Source organism: Onychostruthus taczanowskii, unplaced genomic scaffold (assembly GCF_017590055.1).
Source record: "Onychostruthus taczanowskii isolate IOZ18803 unplaced genomic scaffold, ASM1759005v1 scaffold21, whole genome shotgun sequence".
Taxonomy (NCBI): Eukaryota; Metazoa; Chordata; class Aves; order Passeriformes; family Passeridae; genus Onychostruthus; species Onychostruthus taczanowskii.
In genome coordinates, this window is record NW_024499351.1 from 7,549,395 (window position 1) to 7,574,593 (window position 25,199).

A 25,199-nucleotide genomic window follows, 5' to 3' on the forward strand; every position below is an offset into this window, starting at 1 on the left:
GTCCATATAAAGGTAGTTTAGGATTTTTGTCATTTGACACTATTGCCATTGAGCTACACAATTCTTAAAATTCATTATTTCCACAATTTTGTAAAGCAGCAATTACCTAAAAAGGAAAAGGAAAATAGATATTTCTGTTTAAGCATAAATAGGAAAAAATATACCTGAAAAAGTTTAATAACTTCTTCTCAGGAGCATACCAGGGGTGATTTGGCCTTAAGGTTTAAAGTCTAAAATACAGGGAAAAATTAAAAATATTATTTTGACAAAATACCCTGCCTTTCCTATTTTCTCCCAGCTATGTATTTTTAACGTTTATTTTACTGAATTCTCAATTATGAAATTCATTCTACCTAACAATAGATATACTAAGTAGGTCAATCTTTTTTCATATCCTATTGCTACTGCCATATTCTAGGCAATTGTGTAGATATTTTAATATGTTCAACAGGACATAAATTATCTTGGAGGACATTCATGGTTGTTTTGGGGTATGTACTGGAGCCAAAGCAGTATTGCTATGGAAAATCATCGAAACAGTGATGCCTCAAACTTGTAAGTCTCCATAGCAACTTAAAAAAATAATGACAGCTGTACCAAGAAATTTGCTAATAGAAGGCCTTAACACATTTGTCTACACTCAGTCATACTTCATACTCATTATAACCTGTAGAAGGATTGTAAGAAAATGAAATGTAGAGGAAAAACTAGGGAATATCTGCTTTTCCTGGCATTTCACACTAGCTTCATTTAAGTTACTTGACGTTATCTATGGCAAATATAAGCATAACAGTAAATTTTAAAATATTTAATAACATAAAATTATTTGATTTTAACTAATTTGATTCTAATATATACAGCATTTCATTTATTATGTGCTATATACACAATGGAAATCTCTCAATAATTAGCATAAAGCTAGATTTTCTGAAAACAAACAGGAAGATTCCCATGTTGATAATGTTAAAATTATTGGCTGTAAAAATGTTGAGAAAATGGAATGAAAAATGCAGCAGTGTGAGAGAGATTCTGTTTTAAAATGGCCTTGCTCAAATTGCAGGCCATGGATAAAATACAAGAAGGATTCTGTAGGATCAAAGCACAAGAGAATTTGCTGGCTTTGGTCTGCTAGAAATGCACAAACACACTAGGGAATAAGAAAATTGGCTGTGCAACCATTAAGCTATAATATGTAGCAAGAACAAATAATTTTATGGGTTGGCATCAGTTCGAAAGATGTGATAAAAGTTGCTGATTTTAAGGCAATGTTTGAATTGTTAAAATTTTATATATAACAATTTCCTATATAAACAACAATTGTTTCTAATGGGGCAGAACTCTATTCAAGACCTTGTGAAGTGAAGAGTTAATCACAGAACTGAAAAAATAGATGAAACTGATTTTATCTTGATTACATTTTTATTGTGAGTTCTGCCAAGAATTCATAGTCTCAGGGGGTTGAAAAGGACAATTTAATAAAGCTGAAAGTAATATCGAGACAATCAACTGCAGAAAATGTAAACAGAAACATGAAAAACATAATTGTCCATAGTTGAATAATATTTTAGTAGGTGCCCAAATTGCACATTTCAGAATGATGTTGTTGCAGTGACTTGGGGAAAGAACAGTATGGGTCAAAGTAAATGAAAAACATCTCTAAACTATAGTGAAACATGGGGGAGAAAGCTGGAACAATCATTGTAACACGACTCTTGGATTTTAGGAAGTAGATAGTGGAATCAAAATGTTAGAGACAAGTATCTATGGTTATCAGATCTAAGAATGGAAAAGCAGAGAAAGGAGTTCCCAGTTGTACTGGGAATACCGATAATATTATTGCTCTGTGACTGTATGATAATAGCAGATCTGAGAAGAACCCATGAAAAGCAGAATCTCAGTCACTTGGAGTCTCCTTTTGGGGCAAGCCAGATGGTTGAGTCAAATGACATGATGATGCAGTCCTGTTTATTCTAACCAGTTACACAGCAGTTTGTTTAAGCTAGACATTTTGAAATCTGCATGTCTAATTAACTTTCATCTGATAGTTTTAAAAGAACTAGCAAAAGACCCTCATAGGCATTTTATTTTGGTGATTACAGGTTTGAAACATGGGACTTTTCAAGTTGGGAAAAATTTAAAGTGTACCAATATTTAAAAATGAAAACAGGACTAACTCAGGAAATTAAGGCCTATCAAGATGAGATTGCTTAAACACAATTAATATCCATCAACATTAGTTTCACAAAAATGAAATTTTTGTCAGACTAATTTGATCCCATCTTTTGATAAGATTACAAGTTCTTTTCAATCAGGATAGTATTGTTGATGTAATAAAGTTTTTAAAGGACATGCTCTCACTCATACCAGAAGACATTTTCTTAAGAAGATAAAGGAATAGAAAATCAACTTAACACCTATGAATTTTATAAAAAATATAAGTATATTTAAGTATAATGGCAAATAAGGAGCCATCATGGTGAGGATTTGGTACTCATGAAGTTGATTTCCCTCACACCTTATCTTTCCTAATGAGACAAGAAAACATGATATTTTCTTCATGAAGTTTTCTTATACCACTAAAACTAGTGGAGGATTAAATGATAAATAAGGCTGGTGAATGACAGAGCAATCTGACTTTCTTTAAAAAATGGAACAAATTATTTTTTTTGAAGCCTGTGCAGTGAGGAACAGTGTGAGCCATGCTTGTAGGATGGAAAAGACTCCATGCTGGGAAATAGGGACTGAAAGGGATTTGATTTTATAATGGATAATCAGATACATGTGGAACTCCTGCAGCGCGCCACGGCCAAAGTGCTAAAATGATCATTGGACTATAATGAGGAGAATATGAATAAAAGCAGAGAGCTTGCATTATTCACGTGAAGATTTACTGCGAGGGAAAAGGGAAAGTGCTACACAGACTGTAGCCTCTTGGCAAGGGAAGTCTGGGGCTTTGTGCTTCTGCTGGAGGAGAAAGGGAGGCACAGCACAGCTGCTCCCAAGTGCCACAGCTGGGGCCAGCAGCCTGCCACCGTGCTGCATCACTGCTCCTCCTGCCCTGTGGAAAAGGATTTTGCTCTTCTTTCTAAGTTCTTTTTTTAATCATTATTATTTATTTGGTTTTCTTTAGAAAGAAGGGTTTGATGGCAACTCTGGTTGAGCTTAAAGGACTGGAAAACATCCTGAAAATGAGAGACTACTGTTCAAAGTCTTGACTTTCTAAAGAATAGAAAAATGGTACAAAGGCATCTCCAATTTCTCTGGAAAAGACTAGCAAATCCATTGCCTGGAATTAGAAAAAATAAGCCTTGAAGTAATTTACCTCAGAGAAGGGAACTGACCACTGGAAAAACTTACTGTAGCCTGCAGTGGATTTTGTCTGTAGAGAAAATTGGAAACCATGATAAATTTCTATTCTGGCTTAGCTGCGCTATTGGTCTGGATACAGAAATTTATTTAGGGGAGTCCTGAAAATATGTGATATAAGAAGTCACATTAAATAATCAACAGAACCCTTCTGATATTAATTTATTTCAGAAAAAAAAATGAAATGATCATGTTGTTCTCTTGATATGATCTACGATAAGTGATTATTGATGTCTTTTAGAAAATGTACTTTGCAAATAATTTTAATTTATGAGCTAAATAGCAGACATATAAGACATGAAATCTTGAAGTTCTCCACTAAGTAATAAATGACTGATTTTTCTGATTGACATAAAGAACAGAAATACACCTAGATCACAAAATCTGATATTTTGTCTCCAAATAGTTCAGAGACCCCCATTTCTGTCCACATAGGAAGAGGAAATCACAAAGCACTGCAGCTCTAGAGGTTAATTCTGCAAGTCAGGAGGCCCTGTCCTGCTGTGGAATACAGCCCACAGCCCCAGCCTGCCCGTGGGCCACCCCTGTGCCCTTGCAGAACATGCAGGACATGAGCTAAGGCTGGGCTTGGGGACAAGGAGAGGAGGTAACGGAGGGGTTGGAGTAAGGGCATAGATAGAGACTGCTACCACTGCTATGATGTTAGAAAATCTTCTCTATACTTTCAGATTTCTTTATTTATATAGTTTGCGAAGTTTTGATTAATTTATTTTTGGCCAGTTCTACTTTAAATTACATATTATCTCAAGCCATTTTGTTTCTTCTTTCTCATTGCACCTGCTGGCACCAGTTTCACCTCATTATACCCACTGGCATAATGTCACTGGCCTTTGAGTATTGGAGCTGATACAGCCTCTGCCACCCTGCCCTTCCTGCTTGAAGTTATTCAGAGCCAAGCCTTCACATGTGGCCTTCAGCAAGAAGTTAACAAAAAAAGGAAGAAAGCCTGTTAAAACACACCAATGCACCCTGCTTCTTGTATGATCAGTCATTTGGTCTGTGTTGCAGGCATGCTGTTTGCACTATCAGTGAAATGACAAAAACTGTGCCTTCCTGTATGTTCCTTGCTGGCAAAAATTTCCAAGATGATCTGTACAGTTTGTGAACAACACCTCTGCTAAAGGAAAGAGAGGCTGAAGCGACTAGAGAACAGGATGGAGTGGATTTCAGTGGGCTGGGGAGTGGTGCCATGTTCCTTGGGAGAAAGAACTGCTGCAGGTTGCCCGTAGAAAGACCAACATCCCAAAGACAAGAATTCTGCTGATGTAAATGGAGAAGGGCAGGTGTCCTGTCTTCTTCAGTCAACTGATCGCAGTCATGGTAACCTGAACACACAAGTCCCTTCAGAGGTTCCCTCAGAAAACATACCACATCTTTGTTTCATTCTCCGGGTTTTAATTCCATCCCCACCTCTTTTTTTTTTTTTTTTTTTTTTGAGATTAGTACCCACTGGCCCTCTGAAATATCTGTACAGTTCTCCTGGGTTACCTGCTGCCTCAGATACATTTCTATAAAGGTGCAGCCTCAGCATTACTTCCCTTTTACGTGTCTTTGAGTGAGTGTATGTACTATCTACATCTGGAATGAGGGGCTGTATTAAAAATAAAATAATTATAAAAAGAAAATGAAATGGCCTCACATGGAAAGCATTTGGAAAGGAAAATACCAGAGTAAAAATGGAAAAATAAGTACGTGTCAGGCCAGCTGCAGGTTAGGAGTAGCTCTCTGGGAAGCCAGTGGGATTTGCTGGTGCCCTGCATGGGAAGGCAGAGACCAAGTGAGCACAGCTGCCCTGCAGCACTCTGGTGACCAGCACTTCAGTTATGACTGCAGGAAGACTTTAACCTTGCTGGCCTCAGGAGTATTTCTCAGAAGCTAAGGACGTCAACTTTAGCAAGACTGTGCCCATAGATAGTAATGACCAAAAGGGAAATCCCTGGGGCAAGCTGCAGGAAGCTTTTGAAGGTACTTGTGCCAGCAGATATTTGGGGCATGGGCATAAGAAAGGGAAGTTCACCTAACAGTCAAATTCATATATTAAACCCTTCTCAATTCATTCCTGCATAGAGGATAAAGAGACTCTATGCTGCAAACAAAGACACCATACCCTGAGTTATTTGTCAGCCTCTAAATTAAGAAAGGATTTTAATACCTTGCTTTGAGAGATTTACTTAAGTGATTAAAGTTAGGCATGATTTTAGGAACCTCGGAACATCAGCCACCTGATAAACTCCTTGCTTCAGGTTAAAATAAATTACATTTAAAAAGCATGTTCCTTGAAAAAAACCCTCTCAAATAAGAGATATTATAGCAACAAAAAATTGTCTTAAAAATTATTAAATTGTTTGGTCTTTCAATAATTGAAAAGGCTTCATTACCATGCAAACAAAAACAAGGTAGGCTATTCACCTTTTGGAAGATGGCATTTGCATTGCTATAACAGGAGAGAAGAACCTTAGGAAACTAATGAAGGAGCATAAAAATGCAAATTACTGCAGCTAATTGGCTGTGCCTTCTTATACCTTCTGAATTATTAATTTATGACCGAGTAAATCTGCCCCTTTTAAATAATATAATAAAGAACAACATTGTGTTCTATGCTGTTGAGTGGATAGTGTTTGTTCCCTTAATTTTATGGTGAGTTGCTCTTGTTTGCACTAACAAGATGCTTGCAGTGCTCTGTATAACTCTGCAGGTCCAGCACTCTTCTCATGCAGACTGACACCATTTTATTTCCTTTTTCTAATTCCTGACTGGGAAAGAACAAGACAAAAGATGATGCCATTATTACAATAATGCTAATTACATCTTTATTGCCATTGGCAGTAAAGTTTAATCATAAAGCAGGCTCAGAATTCTGCAGAGACCTATTTACATGTCAATACGTGAGTAATTCCATCCAGTTCAGTATAGTAACTTAGAGATGGTTGCTGCCCAGGGGGTTGAAGAAATCAAAATAAAATATTTGATAACTGGGGTTGATATATGCACATTTTCTCCTGAATATTATTTCTTCTCCAATGAAAAAATTGGGAAGACTCTGAGGAACTGCTTATTTTACCTGGAGTTGTCAGCCCTGTGGCACAGCCCTTTGGCATACATGAGCACAATTTTGCAATATTCTACCTGGCAGACCTGTACATTCACAGTGTACACATATTCACAGGAACACCCTCCCATTCCCTGTGTACACTCACTGGGACTGTGCAGGGCATGACCAGCATGTCCATTACTTTCTGAACTTGCCTTATATTGCTTGAATGCTTCACAGTTATCTGAAAAACCTTGGAGTCATGTGTTTAAGTAATTCTGTGCAAAAAGGGCTTAGAGACTAAGCTCAGCTTGTATGATTTCCTTTTTCTCTGATGGCTTTGTGCATTTCCCTGTAGCATACTTAAATTAACAATTTTTCATTTAAAGAAGATATGAGGCACTGGGTACTTTCGTGCAGGGGGTGCCTGCAAGACCAAGGTTGGAAGAATTTGGCCTGTGGGATGGATCATTGCCTTAGAGGACACAGGCAGCCACCATGTGCAGCAGGTGGAAACGCCTCTCCTCTTCTCCTCCTGCGAGGCAGAATGTTTTTTATTACAAAAATCAGCCTGTTGAGATGAAGTTTCTCATTCTCCATTTTAGTCTCCAAATGATTTCTTCTTTAAAGTGTAGCCAAAACAGGTTAAAAGTTTTTTTGCATTTGATTATATGTTGCTTAGTACATGTTCCTCCAAACCAAAAAGAAATTCACATCCCAAGGAACTCTTCAGTTTTTCCAGCCCCTGCTGTGGCTGGGGTGCCTAAACCAGCTGCCACAATGAGGCAGCTCATGGAAAAAGCTTTGCCTGAGTTTAAGTGATCTGGCCAGCTCAAGGCTTCATTTATGAAGACAACACAAGGGAATAGCAGTGAGTCCAGGGAAATTCTAGTGTTGAAGGTAGGTAAACAAAAGCCAAAGAATATTAAGTCTGATTTATTTTGTTTATCTTTTAGGACTTTTATAATTTGACTGTGCACAAGCTTTGCCTAGGTCTTCTTTTATAGCATCCAAATATCTCACTAGTATCAGTGCATTTCCCAGGTGGGAAAGGAACATTGTCTTCAGTTTATAGAAGTGAAATTGAGAGATGCAGGTTGGGTAAAATAGCTCCCCAAGGCTGCCTGTGAAAACTTGGGCTGGAATTTGGACTGTCATCCCACTTGCTGCAGAAACCACTAAGCCATCTTTTTTGCAGTCTGAATTTTCAGAGTATTTTCTAAACAAAAGAAAAGAATACAAACCTTGCTTTAGGATGCCAAAGAGTTATTGTCTTCTTAGGCAACAGAAACTTGGTGGCTATAGCATGCCAGTTTTTGTTGAGCAAATTTCCATATATCAATCACTGAGAAGCTCTCTGTAGCGGATCTGTGGAATATTATAGTCCAGGATCAAAACCAAACCTACTGCCATTTGAAAGGGTCATATTAAGCATTAGGTTTACATTATGTGTTACCTAAAATATTAATGAAGTATGTAATAGCTGCTCAACTAAAACCAACAGAAGCAGTGAAGAAGTAACCTTGATATATTACCCAGAAGAGCAAGGAGGAAAACACTCCAAGGAGAAGTAGTTCAGTAACAGCCTATGGGTGGTAATTAAAGGCACTTAGACACAAAAGAATTTCATCCAGATAGATGTATGAGGAATGCAGCATTTACCAAAAACTTGCTGATAGTGTCTCCTTCAGTCATCTCTGCACACCTGGAATCTTCTCTTTTAACTAGAAAGGAGAAGAGTAGCAGATGTTTTAATGCTCTAAGAGTTGTTGAAGAAACAAAAAATACCTGAAAGAGATAATAAGTGTCCACAGATTCACAGAGAGAAGGAGCAGGCGTACAGGGACTAGTTATTTTCGTTTGTCAACAGGCCAAAAACTAAAGGGATTAGCCTGCAGCAAATTAGATTAAATATCAAGGAAAAATATGAATTAGTCATGAAGGGAATATTTTAGAATTAACATCATTGAGACTAAGGCTAAACTTCCTAAAGCACAGCTGGAGATGGTTTAAGGTCAGTTTAAGTCTCCCATCACAAAAAGGGGAGCTTACTAGGAACAGTGCAGCTTCCTAGGAACGGGCTCCTCTCATGTTCTAGCCGTGGGCTGTCTTTTGAACCTCAGTGAGGGTTTTACTCCTTCTGGACAGTGACTGTCTGGTCGAGTAGACCTCTCTCCTCCTTCATATTTTAGCCAGTAGCTGTACACTTCTTAAACGGCTTTCTCATCAGCATCTGGGAAAAGCAGACCTCTGGAAATGTGCTTTCTCCCTGCCTTCCTGCAGAGGAGGTGGAGACGTTCTTTCACAAAGGCATGGCATTTTCTGCAAGACGGGTAAGTAGTCATAATCTGAGCTTCTTTAAGACCAGAGTTTTGAAGACAAAGCCAAAGCAATACTTACTACCCCAGGAGGAAAGAACAGCACACAGAGAGAGAGAGGTGCTACACTGACCATTCCTTTGGGAAGAGCCACATTGCTTCTGTACTTCACCCCTGAGGTGACTACTGTTTCTCTCTGCTGCAATGCTGCAGTATCACCTGCTCAGCTCCCCACTGGCACCATAATACCCCGCCCCGTCCCTTTTATTCTGAGCAGAGGGGGATTGCTTCCAGCACGGCAGGGCTGTCCCGGTGGGAACAGGCGATGGGCGGCCAGCCCATCCATCCCCGGGGACTGCGGCGCTCCCCGATCCCGGAGTGCCCTCTAGCGCTGGCAGCACGGAGCGGCTCCCGGCTCCCGGCCCGCGGGCAGCGGCACCCCAACATGGCACCCACCCCCTTGGCGTGGCCCGAGCCCGCTGGAATGGCCGTGGAGGTGGGACAGCGCCTGGGCTTCACGGCTGCCCTGCAAAGTGGTTCCTCAGGTACCCGCCCCTGCACGAGAGGAGCCTGGGCTGGCCATAAGTGCTCCTGCCACAGGACATTCCTATTTTACCTTCATTCTCCATAAAACACTTCAATATGGAAGACACAAAGTGATGGGCTACTCATGCTTGCAATGTTTGTGAGGAATAAACTCAAAGAATTTTAATTTCTGGATACAGTTTTATTTAAACTCACTAGAATCTGATGATGACATTCACTAAATGTGAATAGGAAAGCTTGCTCTTTGTAAGGGTGATGCCGTGCTGCTCAGCAATTTGTGGACCTGGGACTGTTTGACCTAAGAGAAAATTATTGGTTACATGTGATGCTCACAGATTCAAAACGAAGAAGGAAAATATTTTTAGTTCTTGTCTACCCTCACCTCTTTTGTCTTTTATTTTAACTTCCCAGCTGGTGGGAATTTTATTTTTGAAATCACAAATGTGAGGCAGCTTTATAATACTGTTTTTTCCCAGGTGGCTTTTAATGCTAAATCTCATATTTTCAATATCTAGGTCTCCTAAATTCTTATTAGAATTAAGATGAAATTATCTACTTTGCATTAAGTCTATTAGAGACTGCAGGGCAAAAAAATCCATGCCACCTGTGGAACATGCCACATCTTAGCAAGTCACTCACTGTGGGTTTTGGTTTTCTTTTTGAAGAAGACTCTTCTATGTGTTCTGACCATTGTGGAGGTAGACTTGGGCTGTAGGTGAAGATCCTGTTGTGGTTTGACACGCAGGAAGATGGGGTTATAAACAAGCTCAAGAAGCTCAAGAAAGTAAGTGACATGCCTGTTGAACCCAGATGGGGTCTTCAGAGAACAGCCTGGGTGACATCTTTTGAGAAAAGCTTTATATCTCTTCTCAAAAGTTTTGCCAGCACTGAATGCACTTCTCTTTTAATGACAGGAAATTATTGACAACATGTCTTCAAGCACTTCTCTGGTAGGAATTTCCATTTTTTGTTATCTCCAGTGTTAGTCAATCTACGTAATTCCACTTGTCACATTACTCACTGTTGTGAGTGAGGTCTGCTTCTGCAGTAGCCATCATTTGTTACTTCAGATAGTAACTAAGGAACCAAGAAATGGCTATTTGGCAGGGCTACATCAGAGGGAATAAATCACTTATTACTAGGTGAAGACATAATATTTACCCTCCCTGAGAACTTGCTCCCATCTGTGTATTCAGTACCAAAGTCTACCTGAAACATTTTTATGGTTTTGTAAGGAAACACTTTCTGGCATTTAAACAACTGTTAAAAAACCAAATAAACTGCTTTTGATATAGTTTTCAAATGCGACATCTCACCACATATTTAATCTCTTTAGCAGCAGAAGATAATTGTCTCAAGAAGATAAGAGCCTCTTGGGGAAGAAGGTCATCAAACTGGTGATAATAATGATGAACATGAACTTGTTATTGCTGAATTAAAATGAATACTCTTTTTCCTTTGTTTGAAATAGCTCACATTAGATTGCTATCTAATCTGTTACTTGGAATAACAGAGGGAAGCTAGAGCTTTAGTACCTATGCATGACAGCACTTACCTTTGATGGCAGAGCTGTTATTAACCAAGTGATTTATTAAGGGAAGGGACTTTAGGAGAATGACTTGGATTAAGTCATGTGAAATACTGAAGCAGCTTCTTAAGATATTTTTCTTTGGCTTGCTCTAGAATTTCTTGAACAACTAAAAGTTTTTTTCAGTGTCAAGAAGTCTACCGGCTTGTGAAACTTGTAGAAAAATGACAGCTAGCTTGAAGTGACTCAGAAATCAGTTCAGAGATTCCTATTGAACTGAATGTTTAATCTACCTAAAATTAAAAAAAATTGCTTTGACTTTGGTTATTTTAAAAACAACCCCCAAAATACTGTTTCACTTTGACCTTTTTTTCATATGCCTTATGATTTTTTTGGCATAGCTACTGACAATAAAGCTGAAGAAGAAAGCCAGGGAGGGCTCCATATTAACTTGGTGTGGCAGAATGGTGCCTTTTACAATTGCTTTGCAAATGCTTTTCTTGCAACAGTCTTGTTTATGGGAGGTTCTGGAAAAAATAACAAAATGACAAAACGAGAAGCTTTTTTTAAGTATTTCCCTTTTATTGAGTGATATCTTCATTAACTGAAGTCAAGTGCTTCTGTGGAAAGTATGTCAATCTGTACAGGCGTGTAGAAAGAAAGACTGAGGTCACTAAATAATTTCTGGGGGTATTGGGTATGTTCTCTTGATGGCAGTGCTGCAAAAATGTTGATAATTAATAATATTTCCAGTGGAAGAGATTTAAATTGCTCTGTTATCTTTAGTGTGTTGTGTCCCCAGATTTCTGCTCATAAAGTTTTTGCTTATGAGCTGGCCCTAAAGCATGTACAGACCAGGCAAATTTTCTCTAACATTTCTAAAATGCTGCTGCAGAATTAGTTTTGTGGATGTTATTTGCTTGTTTTGGACATCTGGAGTGCCATGTAAAGTTTGTTTTCTTTCTCCAAAATGATGTGGTTCAGAACTTTAAGAATAGGTGGTATGTAAAGTTCTACTTCCAAATATAAAGATTTAAAAATGCTGAGGAGTTTCATTCTGTTTCAGAGAGCTCAGTGTTTTAGAAAAATCAAATTATTTTTCAACCTAAATTTAGACGCTTGCATTAAAAAGCTCTGATGAGTGTTCCAAAGAAATAAGTTAATAGAAATTAATTATCACCCTAACATTTGGCTTTAATGAAAAGTATTTTGAGTAATAAAAAATTTGGTAAAAAAATTCTTACAAATAGAGGTACTTTAAAAAATGAAAATTATTAGAAACCAGTGTGAAGACCACCTGGAATAATTTCTTGACAGAAATAAGTACAACAAAAAGCAAGATGGTAAGAGTGAACCCCAGACACTGTGGCAAGGCTCAAGTGGTTTTTCCTAAGCAATCAGGAATTCTTCTAAAATTATAGTTTTACTCAACAGAATGAAATAGAGGACGAAAAGATGAGAATTCAGAAATGTGGGAAACCTAGGAAACACAAATAACCAGAGATAAAGAAGACCAAATAAAGCTTAAGTCTTCAATAAAGTGAAATCAGAAAACCTGCATGAAAACCTGTAAGTTTGCTGAGCTGTAGCTAAGGAGAATGAGTACTGCAGTATGGTGAAAGATTTGTCTCAATCTTCACCATGTGTGTTAATAGCAGATATATTTTTCTGAAACCCATTCTTTGTATGGAATAAAAGTAAAGGATGCTATAAGACCAGGGTGCTGACACTTGGAGATACTGAAATAATATTCAGATATTTTTAATCCATATTGTGTTTCATGTGATAAATCATAACTTCTGTATTAAAAAAGTAACACCTTGAATAAGTTAACAGAAATCTAGTAAAGAACAGGATGGCATTTAAGTTGGATTTTCCTTTCAGAAAATTCTTCATCCCTCATTAGAGCTATGACAGGATAATAGGTTGTCATGGAAGAATAGCTGAAGTGCTGCACCATCCTGACTGAAAACCTGCAAGAAAACCTCACTAAAGTGGGATTAAATGGTTAAATCTTAGTAAGGGCAAAGGTTAATGCTAAAGTGCCTCTGGCTCCCGCTCTGCATACGTGTGTTTACATGTATATTTTTCTTGAAAAGTAGGTGAACACTGAGATGAAAAATATGCAGTAGGAAAAATGATCAAGGTTAGCTTGGATGAGAGATGACTGGGGGAACTTGGAGGAGTAAAAGCAAGCTAAAGCATGGTAAAGTGAGAGATGAAAAATATCCCTGAGTAATGCAAAGTAAAGAACACTGAAAGAATAATTGGAAAAAAAATAGCTTCAGCTGCTCTGGAGAAAGGAAGAACAAAATGTTACTGCTATTTTAAGTGGAGGTCCAAGTAAAAGCAAGTTAGAAATCTTAAAAGAAAAAAAACCAACCAAACCAAACCCCAAAACTCTAGGATAAACCAATTCAACAAATTAAAACCAACTCCCAGTCACAGTTATGAGTGTTATTTTACTGCTAGAGAAGTAAGTGAAAGAAAATATCCTGCTGACAACTTTAGTTTTAGGAATTCACTTGTTTTCATTTATAGTTATCATTTAATCACAAGGATATTAAAGCTGAAGACCGAATTCATCACACACCTGCATTTGAACTGTGGTTGTTACGAATTTCACCCAGTGGACCACTGGTCTGGTCCAGCATTATTATTCTTCTGGGAAAGCAAGCACTTGCTAAAACTCAATAGAAAAACTAAAAGGGATCCTATGCAAACATGTCATAATTAGAAATGTGTAGGGAAGGTTTATGATAAAGATATTGAAATATGTGGAAAAATGTGTTAATCTGTCACTCATTTTTCATGAAAGGATGACATTTTCATTCACTATTTATCTATTTTTGCACTTAAGTGCAAGGGTTTAATTGCATTTACCATATCTCTATTATTTTATAAAACTGCTGTGCTTATAAATAATTGTGTAATTTAATATTTGTAAAGTGTGAGTTTTACAGAAGCACAGCGCCCTGGTAGCTGTCACTAATATTACCTTATAAAGTAGATAATACAAAGTGCTTTAATTTATTTTTAATGTAATAACCACAAAGCTGTAGGTGTGGAGCTGAGCAAAGTTAGTGAGTCATTTCAGTTCCCCAGTGATTTGTATCATCTCTCTGTTCAATACTGATCCCTTGCCAGGCTGTTGGCTTTACTTCATAATATGTGGCACAGCAGACAGCACATAACAGAGCTCTCAGTGAATCAGCTTCTACCAGGGGAAAATGTGGGCACAGTTTTGGCCTTGATCTTGCCAATATCACAGCCTTGGCAAGTAAATGTAGGCACTACCTGGCTTTCCTCTAAGGCAACCTTCTGAACAAAAAAAAAAGGGGCATAGCTACCAGGGAGTTTGAGAGAGCAAAAATGTCTACTGCATTTCAGCTTAAGCAAGAGAGTGCTCACATCTTCCTCTTTGTTTTGCCATTGCAAGAATAAGAGTTACAAGTTAAAAAAGAGAAAATCTTGCCCCTCTCAGACTTTGGGAAAGCTGGCAGTGCCCTCTAGAGAGCCAGTTCCCTTTGGTCCCTTTCATCCCTGCAGGACAGCAGCGTCTGGTGCCAGTCAGCAGGAAAATGATGCTGCTCTGCTTCTTCACCAGGTGAGAGCAGTGCTCTGCGGGAGGGGGCGAAGACCAGCAGAAGAGGAGCTTGTTTATCTTAACATGCGCTTCAGGCTGCAAGTTCACCACCATAGTGGCATCCACTGGTTTGCATTCCTCTAAAGTTTGTAAGAACTCCCAGTGCGCATTTTTGAAGTGATTTCAATTAGCTGGAAGCTCACTGTGTGGGAAACCCAACTCCTCATGAAGCTGAACAACACCACTTGCAGAAGTCATGTTTTGCAAGAGGTATTTTGCTTCTAAAATTTTCAGTTTCTGCTTAATATAATATCTAGCACAGTACAACTGTTTTTACTCTTTTTAGGGCTTAGAGGATAGTCTGTGGGGTATAATGTACTCTTAGCTACCAAAACAAACCACCTCACTGGTTCTGAGGAAAAGCTTGTAATAGCACCATTTGTTCAAATACTGAAATAAAAGCAGTTAATCTAAGAAGTTCTGACATACAAAAAGCAGTAGCAATAAAAGCTAATTGTCTGTTAGCTCCAGGTATATTTTTATTGAGTGTTTCAATCCTAGCCTAGAAGAATATATTAGGAAAAGGCTCTGCAATTTTCACAGATCAAGCAGTAACTGGAGCAGGCTGCAGTCTCATTTCTCTCTTTACTTTCCTTCCCAGCCCATCCCTCCCTCAGCTGTCTGCTTCCATTTCAAGGATCTTTTAATGCCTTCATGTAGCTACTTCTAAAGCTCTTCTCAGTGGCTGACAACCCACAGTAATAAGGTGATTTCCTGATATCCCCACTTATATCTAGTGAAGCACAGAGGTAAGGAGGACGTCACTGCAGCTCATATGAAGAAGGAAGGGGCAGCTCATTTTCACATGGGTTTGTTTCTTTTCAGTGACAGGATGAATGTTTTTCTCAAGGCCAGCAGCATAATCAAGGTCTTCATTAATTACTTAATGTGCTTTGTGTGTGGCACACTTTAGATATTTCCTTGGTAGGCAGAGGACCTGAAAATTTTCTGATATGCTTTTGTGTCTAATTTTGTTTAATGCAGCTTTTCTGTCCAGGCATCAAGAAATTAGATTTTTTTTTTTTAAAGACGAGATGTCCCAAGTCATCTTCTACCTTCTGTGACTCCAGCCAATCTGGGTTTCTGTCAATGGAGCTTCCTCAGATGTTCCAGTGTTTGTTTATTCACCCAACAACAACAAAAGCCACAGACTTTAGTGACTTTAAGCTCCAACCCCTATCTTAAAATATCAGGGATTTGGTTTTTCAAGTATATTTATACTAATAATTAATAATGCATCAATTATTTACTATCGCCCTCCAGTAATGGATCATGACCAGTAAGACTGTTCACAAATGAAAAAAAAAAAAGTTATTTTCTATTTCAGGTAAATTTCATGAATCAGCTAACCTGTTGTAGACCAAAGATGGGAAATGAGTTTTCCCTTTAAAAGGCTCTTTGTCAGAACCCACATTGATCAGCACTGTTTTGAACATACTGTATTTCGTTATTTTTATCTAGCATGTGGCAGCAACTTGTGCATCACTACTGAAGCCCTCAATTGAGCTATTAAGAAGGAAGACACACTTAGTAATCCCTGCAGTTCTCATCGCAGCAGGGCTAAGTCTAACAGTGACGTTGGTAGCATCGGCACTGAATTTCAGTGCTTTTTATTACATTGGCCCTGCTTCATTAGAATTCAGCATTCTTCAGGCTTCTTACAAAATGTATACTTTGTACTTTCCAAATCTCTTGGCTGTTGTGGGTGGACTGGTGTGGCCAGAAGACCAAGTGACAGTGTTCATGGAACAGAGGGAAAAATCAATTTAACTTTAAAATGTAAGCACTTACTGAGGCTAGAGATTAAATAATGGAGGCAGGCTCTTCTGCCTAGCATGACGGGGATCTGAAAGCACAACAACATACAGAGAAAATACAGTAAACAGCTGGAGTGAAATGCCATGTTTGTTAGGCAGGAAATCAATATTCTTTGATGGGCAAATCTTACAGAAACCTTTATTCTGGACCTGCTATGTTTGGAAATTGCAACAAAAGAAACAAAAGCTTATTACTTGGAAAAATCTAGCTTCTGGTTATGCATGTTTACCAAGCTGAAGGAGTGCCTGGAATCATTCTTTTGCAGAAGAAAAGCAAGTGAGGAGGATTTTGCTGGTGAAGGCTGAATACAAACTCCTCTGGGAACAGAAAACACATGGATTTGATCACACCTCTTTTTCCTGCTTCCAGATATCTGTGCTTGCCTGAAGAACGCTACTCTCCCTGGGGTAGTTCAAAAACACAACGTGGTCATTAACTTTTCCAAAGATAGCAATGGGGAAGCAGAAGCTCAGGCAATGCATTGGTTCCTTATGTGGCCCTGGGGAGTCTCTGGTGCATCTCAGGATGAACCAGGAAGGTCATTTCAGGAGATGCAGCCTGGTGGGACCAGTGGGAAGTGGACCCTAGGGAGCAGCTGGATTGTAGGAATATGTTTTCTAACCTGCTTGCTCAGATTACAGCACTGCCAATCCCAGATGTTCACAAATCACAAGAAAAGCCTGAGAAAGGTCTGAGGTTGGTTAAAAACTTAAAACTCAGATTTTAAAAATAAAATAAGTTTAGGGTGTGGTTTATTACCTTCAGATTTCTTAGCCTTTAGGGTGCACTTGAGTCATGTTTTTAAGTTTCTCTTTGCTACTATGAGGTCTAGGAAACTTACTTAAAACCATAAGCCAAGATTCTCACCTAATCATTTGGCTATGGAAGCTGAAAAATACAAACTTATGAGAGGTGCAGCACTGATTGATGGGACCATGCATACGGCAAATACTTGGGAAAGAGAATTCTCTTAGAGAAGGAGGGGAGGCATCCTGGGAAGGGAGTGCAGCAAAAAGGCCTGGGAATTCAGTGGGGATAAATGTTGAGAGAAAGGCAGGGGGACATGGGCTCATGAGGAAAGTGAAGCTGAACATACCAAATTCAAATTTGCAAAGGAGATGGAAAAGTGTTTCCTACAATGAACCCCATCAGTTAACCCCTGTGATTTCTGTTTACCAGGTGAATTTGCTTTCCCAGAGAGACTATTTTGTTGATTTATAGAGACAATATGCCAGCATAAGAATGTCACCAGCTCAAGGGAGGCGATCCTGCCCCTCTGCCCAGCCCTGGTGAGGCACATCTGGAGTGCTGAGTCCAGCCCTGGCTCCTCAGGATAAGAGACATGGAGCCCCTGGAGTGGCTCCATGGTAACAAAGATGACTGAGGCTCTGGAGCATCTCTCTGATGAGGAAAGGCTGGGGGAGCTGGGCCTGTTCAGCCTGGAGAAGAGGCACTGAGAGGGGACCTCATCAATGCCTGGGAGTATCTGAAGGGAGGTGCCAGGAGGATGGAGCCAGGCTCTGCTCGCTGGTGCCAAGCAATAGGACAGGAGGCAATGGGCAGAAACTGATGCACAGGAACTTCCACCTGAACATGAGGAAGAATTTCTTTACTGTGTGGGTGACTGAGCACTGGAACAGATTGTCCAGAGAGGTTGTGGAATCTCCCACACTGGAGATATTCAAGAACCATCTGGACACAATCCCATGCCACATGCTCTAGGACCACCCTGCTTGAGGAAGGAGGTTGGTCCAGATGACCTACTGTGGTCCCTTCCATCCTTGTCCATTTCATGTTTCTGTGGCTCTGTAATTGTTACTCAGAGAAGTGGGTGCTTGGTCTGAGCTGAAGATGATGAGTGACAAGTTCAGATTAAAACTAACTGCCCTAACTTAGCTTTTCAGCTTTTCAGCATAATAATACAGTAAAAAACAATCTATAGAGATTGTTTTTTTAGAGCCTGAAGAAAGACAATGAGCAACTGGACTGAAGAGATGATACAATTTTAAGGTCATGAACATTTACATTCCTCAATCTTTTAAAACACCAAGTCAAGACAGGAGTGCATGAGGGTGTTGAGAGCTGTCAATTAGCCTTAGCTGTGGGGTGCTTGGAAATGCAGTGCAGAAGTGTAGACAAGGCTGCCTCACAGTTCAAGCACAAGGTGAAGATTTTGGGAATTGCAGTCCTGCTGTCACTCAGTCACCACTGGCACAGTGAGTATATTCAGTGTGACCAGTGTTATAGGTGAATGTAGGGAGCTGTGTACACAGACTTGAATCACTCTTCCATGTCCTTGACTGTGGAGCAAAGAAACGGCACAAAACAAATGCCATGAGGGGTTTTCCTCACAATTCAGCCATCCCTGCATTCTACCAGAACCCCCTCGGCTGAACGCAGAAATTGCATTTGCATTTCTGCATGCTCTGTGGGCTGTTTGCTCTACCCAGTGTTAGGCATATCAGACTTATAGGCTTATCAGACTGGTCCATGACAGGTGGAAGAAGTAAGTTCTCGCAAGTGGTGAATGTGAGTGCAGCCTTCTGTCTCCTCTTGCAGTGTGGTGGCACATGGGCTCCAGCTGGACACTTCAGACAGCCACGTCTGGGTGTTACAAACACCCTTTTTCTCTGTCCAGAAGCAGCCTTGGGTGGCTCATGGTATGCAAGCATGGAAGTTCTGTTCTGTCTTACACATTGTTGAAAAAGATTACTCTCAAAAAAAAAAAAAAAAAAAAAAAAAAAGAAGAAGAAGAAAGTAAAAAGTTAAAAAGTAAAAAAAAAAGTCAAAAGGGAACAGAGCTTTTCTCCTCACCCCCCAATGCCTACTGCATTGGATGATGCTTTTGTTAAGCTTACAGCTGTACTGAGCAAATTCCTTGCTGCACTGAGAGCTAGTTGGTACTTTGGGTTGGCTAGCTCATACTTACCCGTGTCTTCAAAGACTCTGGAGTGATGCTGCATCCTGAAAAAATTGTGCAGATTAGGCACTTTTGAAAATCCCATTTGAAAGATCAGTTCAATATATTTTGTTAAAAAACTTGAAGTAAAATAGAACCATGAAATCAAAGCCAATCTAGCACTAATATTCCACGAAAGTAAAAGTGGAGCATTACAGACATCAAATCAAAATCAAGTCAACAAATTGACTGCAGCACCGGATCAGAATGAAACCAAATTGCCAACTTGATGAAAACGCACAATGTTTATGAACTCCGACGATCTATCAAAGCAGTGTCTATTTAGCCAGGAATTTCAAAAAACACATTTTCCCAGAGCCAGACAGAAATGTAGCACTGAGCCAGGTCATTTTATGGTGAAACCACCATTTCAGAGCCAATTATCTAGCTTCCTTCTTCAGATCCTACTCCTCAGTAATGAGTAAATCCTACCCCTGCCTCCCAAGTGCCATCATACGTAGCACAGTCTCAGAAAAGGACACTCCTGACAAGCAGAAATTTGTCATAAGTTATTTACCAGAAATTGCAGATGACAATTTCAGGTCTTTCAGGATCAAACAGAAGCCCCAGAAAATACATTAAAGAGCAATTTTATGCAATGTTATATATAACTTTTAGGCTTCAGGAACTTTCCTTCTTACCTCTTTTTTCAGAGAAATTTGTGCACATCTGGAAGTATAAAGCTACATTTTAGCACTAGGAAACTGAAGAATATAAAAAGACTTGAGTGTCTTCTACCTAACAAAATAAAGAAAAAGTAGACGACTAAGACAAATGAGAGCAACTGCCTCTTGAACTCTCTTACTCCTTCACACCTGCAGAACAGTGATGAGAACTACAACTGAAGAGGGAAATGGAAGAGGTCACAACCCTATTTGAAATCAGGGAAAAGACTTTTGTTGTGGTGCACCAGTTTAGTTGTTCTCTTGCACTGGGTGATTGGGAATCTGCGCAGAATAGTTTTGTATTGCACTGTATAGCTTATTTTATATCACGTAGTTTGTTGCCCCGTTTCCCCATCCCATGGTCTTTCCCTCACCTGTCCAGGTACCACCTGGTGGTCTCTCCCCTGGGTTACCCCTCCCCTCGCCACTCCTCACTGGTGTTCCATTGGCTATGGACCTCTCCCTCTGTCCCCATTCCGGGGGGTATAAAAGCTCCCTGCTGCCAGGAAACGCTCTTTTTTCTCCCATGGGTTTGTCCACCTGATGTGTGTCTTGGAATAAAGGACAACGTTTCCCACGTGGAGGAGAGCGCTTCTCTAATCTTTTACCTTCATCTATGAAATGTTGTGTGGGCAAGGGTCTATAGCTAGCCGGACTGGACCCCAACAGCCCAGGAAACATGCTTCTTCAGACTTTTGCTTTAGGAAAAGACTTCTGAAATGCTGATGCTGCTGGCTGGTGCCATAATTCCAAATAGCCAGAGTTTTTAGAAGAACCTAAATTTCAGTCATTTTCCAGCAATACAAGCTTCTGTCCTGAAGTCAAAGCACATTTGAATTTTCAGATGTCCCTCAATCACATTTTTAGTACTTTCTTCCAAGGATGAGCTTTGCAGTTTGGTATAACAGGGCTCAAATGCACTCTTACACATCAAGTATCATTTGAAAAAAAACCTTTTTAAATCACAAGAATAATGTGCTTTGAAAGCCACATAAATGGATACCTTAATCGACTCATAAGCATCATATGGATACATACCACTAAATAGCAGGAGCACAGCTGACTGCTTTTGAGGGAACTGCCATTATCTTTGGTGAGGCAGAGGTTTCAAGATTACACCATGTCATTATTCTATGGAGTGCTCTCAACATTCAAAAGAGTGTTTTTAAAGTAGCTGTTTGGGATAAATAAACTCCAGAACAACTTGGCAACAAGTGGTGTTGATACTGCCTGTCAGCAAAATTAAGAAATGAAAATGCAATGGGTGTCTCATCACCTCAGCTACATTTTAGAAGTTCTTGCTTTATGTCTTAGAAATGAACCAGACAGCTTCTCAGCAGGAATCTTTGTCTTCATATGCTTTATACAACAATATTTATCAATATGAAATTTACCGTAAAATCTTACATTTTATATGCAATCTGCATATAAGCTGCATATTTTTTAAAAACTGTATTTTAATCTCATATTTTTGCAGTACCATTTCTGAATTTGTTATCATTCTTGATCCTCTTGATTTTATTGCCAGAGTCACTGCTAGATGTTAAAAAGGCAAAGGACCAATGCATGGCCAAAAGGGCAGTTTCAGGTTCCTCCTGAAACCTACTGATTTGACATCATGTGTGCCAAATTTTCAAATATAAAGTTATGATTTTTTTTTCATTTTTATTTGGTATGGTAGACAACAGTCTGTCAACACTGTGGAAGAAATTGTGCAGCTCTCCCCCTTCTAGCTAGCGTGAGTGCACACACACTTGCTTCTCCCTTTGAACAAGTTGTTACACTATTCAGCCATGGCTCTTGTCTGTGCAACTGGGGTGACAATAACAATTTATCTCGTAAGAGCAACTGATTTATATTTGAGATTTAAGGCATGGTGTATTTCCCATTTTATTAAGAGTAAAATTAATGTTTAGATTTTTAACTTTCTTTTCCCCAGTGGATATATGTATATGTGGTTTTTTTTTTTTTCAACACTGAAAAAACCAGAACACCAGAGAGGAAGATGACTGAAGAAGTGTAAGGAGAATTTATGCCCAAGGAAGAGTAGCTGAAGGAGAATAAACTTTGGGTCAGTAATTTTCATTTTAATAAAGTTCCTTCAGAGTTAGGAAATTGTGAGGTTTTCTTTATTTCTTTAAGTGAAAACTCAAGATTAAAGTGAGCCAGGAAAAGAGAAGCCTGCCTTGACAGATATTTTGATTATGATAAATTTTATCAAAATTTAACTTCCACACTGAAGCTCTTAAGCTGAGTTTACTATTGAATTTAAGTTAGAATGCACTGGAATGTTAGGAAATTTTGAATATAAAACCATTTCCAACTTAGAGATTCCACAATCTGGAATTATTTTGAGGGGAAAAGGGCAAGATTCTGAGATAACATCTGAGATAATTCGAAGTTTAGGATTGCCTCCAGCTCCAGAACACCATTTTTATATTTTAATAAAACTTGAGTTGTTCTCTTGCTTTGTAGAGCTTAGCTGAAAAAAAAACGCAAAACAAAACACAAAACGGTGCCCATATTGAGTATTAAGGTTACAAACATGATGCTGTTATTTCTCCTGCACAAAATTTTGCAAAGGGAATTGCATAAAATGCTGTATATAAAGTGTATAAAATGCTTGTTCAAAAATAGTTTTCTATAAGGGAACATATTAAGCATAAATACAGAGCAGCAAGTTAAATTGGAGCGTTCAGATTAGGTTTTTTGCAATGAATTTCCACTGTGGCAGAGAGGCAGCTGAGATGAATGATAAAGTGACTGGGTGAAAGACTGACTCTTCTCAGTCTGTGATCCCAGAGATCACAAACTAAAAAACTGGAATCATATCGTAAGCCATCAGAGCCTTTTCTTAAAACTGCAATTATGTTGCATATTTTAATAAATGCCTAATTCATGTCATATGTACCTCTAATGAATGCAAAGGCTAATTCCAGTGCTTTCTGCCTAACAGAAAATATTTATTGTCTTTTTAATAGCAGTATTCAGCAAATATTTAAATCAGTTTATGCCGGTGGCTTGTTCCACACTGGCTGCAGTGAGGTCTGGGACTGATTTTTGTTACTTTCAATACTTGCATTTTTATTCAGCAGGAGGCATAGAGATGAGCTTTCTTCTTAATGAGAGAGCTGTGAGTTTCTCTCAGAATTAAACCTCAGGTCTGGTTGTCTCCTGCCTCCTTGCACCTCCATTTGTGTAGGTGTTGCTCACCTCAACCTTCTGATCAGAGAAACAACACCTGCAGTAGTTACTCATGTTTTAAAATATTTTCTTAAGAGAGTTCTATACTGCAGCTTCACAAGCATTTCTTTAGCTTGGAAGAGGGATGTCAATCAGCAGCATTACCACTTTATCAACTGCTCCTATTTCCAAAATCACTTCTATTGTTACAGTCTGACAAACTACCCAAAGAGCTCAAAAAATTGCTGGCTGCAGGGGCTAATTCAGCTCCTTTTTGTGGTGTTTCATGCTTTCGCCCTGCCATGATTACTGTCCTATTTTTTTTCCACGGTTGCTAAATCACCAACTAATTATGTTTTATCAAACCTGCACATAACAGTGGAGTTTGTCCTGTGGTTGATGCACATAAAAACAAGCCGGTGAGTGAGTCAGCCAGTCAGGGTACAGATGTGCCGCTCCACCTGGTGCCTGTGTTAGCACTTATTCACGCCTTCCCTTTGTTCTTCCGGGCTCCTTTTGCTTTTTACTGCACAGCTAGAACAGGTACTGACTGCTGCATTATGTGTGCTTTAATGTTTTTTTATTATTACTGTGGGAGAACAAAAACACTCATAAAGGTGTATTTTCTTTCTGGCAAAATTTCTCAGTAATGCAGTAGCTTCTTTGTTGGGGAGCTTGAACCTTGGAGAAAGTGACAAAGATTACTAGATGCCCACTTAGTTTCCTAGCTGCTCAGGCAGTTATTTGGAAAAAATGAAAAAACTCTAAGCCTCCTTCCATGCTGGTATGAGTTCAACAATCTGCAAATATCAACGTAGAAATTTACATGCTTATCCCTTGAGAAGTCTGTGCACATATGGTATTCTTTTTCAAATTATTTAATTAAAGCTCAAAAAGCACATGAAATCTGGAATGCTCACTTCGAAGTACACCTACCACATTAAATCAAACTCCCCAGGTTGAAATATGGAGGGATTTAAAAAAATGTAATTTACTTTTCCTTTTTGTATTCTTCCCCCTCTCCCCAATTCCCTCGCCTCTGGCAACAGTGAGAGACCTAAATTCTCTTTGGCAATTTATTCAATTGCACAAGTGAAGCTGTGCAGAGATGAACCTCTGCAATACTGAAATATGGAGGTTTCTACCTTACATGTTAATTTTTTTTTTTTTTTTAAATATAGAGGTATAAGTAAAGGTTTTGTTGTCTGCAGAATCTTGTTCATGTTGGTAGGTAGAAATTGTAAATTTGCAGGTCTCAATGTGACCTGACAGCATTCCTCCTATGTTTGTTTAGTACTTGGCAGTTGAGGAAATACACAGCAAAGGAAGACAGAGATTACCCACTCTAGGGTAGGAGGTTGGAAATTGCCTACTATATTCAGCTGCCACTACTTGAAAAGAGATACTGAGCTTGCCAAAGCACACTGCCTATAATTATTAAACCTGTCCATTTTATTTCTGCTTTGAACAAATGAGGAAAAAAAAAGAAGACAAAATCAAAGAAAAACTCCAACCCTTGGCAATGAGATCACAACTATTTTTCAGAAAAATGTGATTTCCTTTGCCAAGATGCTTACCTTGCTACCTGAGTGCATGGGGAACAAACCCTGGATTTTCACTGAGCTGTTCTCAAAGGAGCATGTGGAGCTGTTGCTGGCTTTGCACAGCCCCCACAGCCTCCTGTGGCAAGGTTGTTCTACCAGAGCCCCTCTCCCTGCACCATGGACATGGGCTGGCAGGTTACTGTCCAGTCTACAGCCCTGTCTGTGGTGTGCTCTACCTGGTGGACTACTTCTGTAATAACCAAACCAGCTCACAAAGAAATGGCCTCAATTTCTTCTATTTCACATGTGGATTCAATAACTTCTGCCTTGTGCTGTCTTTCATGCATGGTCAGAAAGGATCAATGTTTTTCAGCTTCAGCCTTTATAACTCAAGCGTGTTTTTAAAGAGCAAAAATGGAGCTGTGCAGCCACATGTGCTCTCTTGCCAAAACTGCTCCTGATGCACATATGGACACTCCCAACCTGGCTTGAAACAGATGATAATTTAACTGTGGTAGCCCACAGCCAAGGTCTTGCCAAGCCTTTGGCTCCCTGGGCAGCTGCAGAGTTTGGT

At 39.2% G+C, this 25,199-nt stretch overlaps 1 long non-coding RNA gene across 1 annotated transcript in view; it reads left to right on the forward strand.

Moving 5' to 3' along the window:
- Window positions 1–4,771, forward strand: part of LOC121335895 — a 28,059-nt gene extending 23,288 nt beyond the window's left edge. Inside the window, exon 3 of the long non-coding RNA XR_005952666.1 lies at window positions 4,178–4,771. This is a non-coding gene — a long non-coding RNA (uncharacterized LOC121335895). The remainder of the gene's footprint in view (window positions 1–4,177) is intronic.
- Window positions 4,772–25,199: the final 20,428 nt, after the last annotated feature.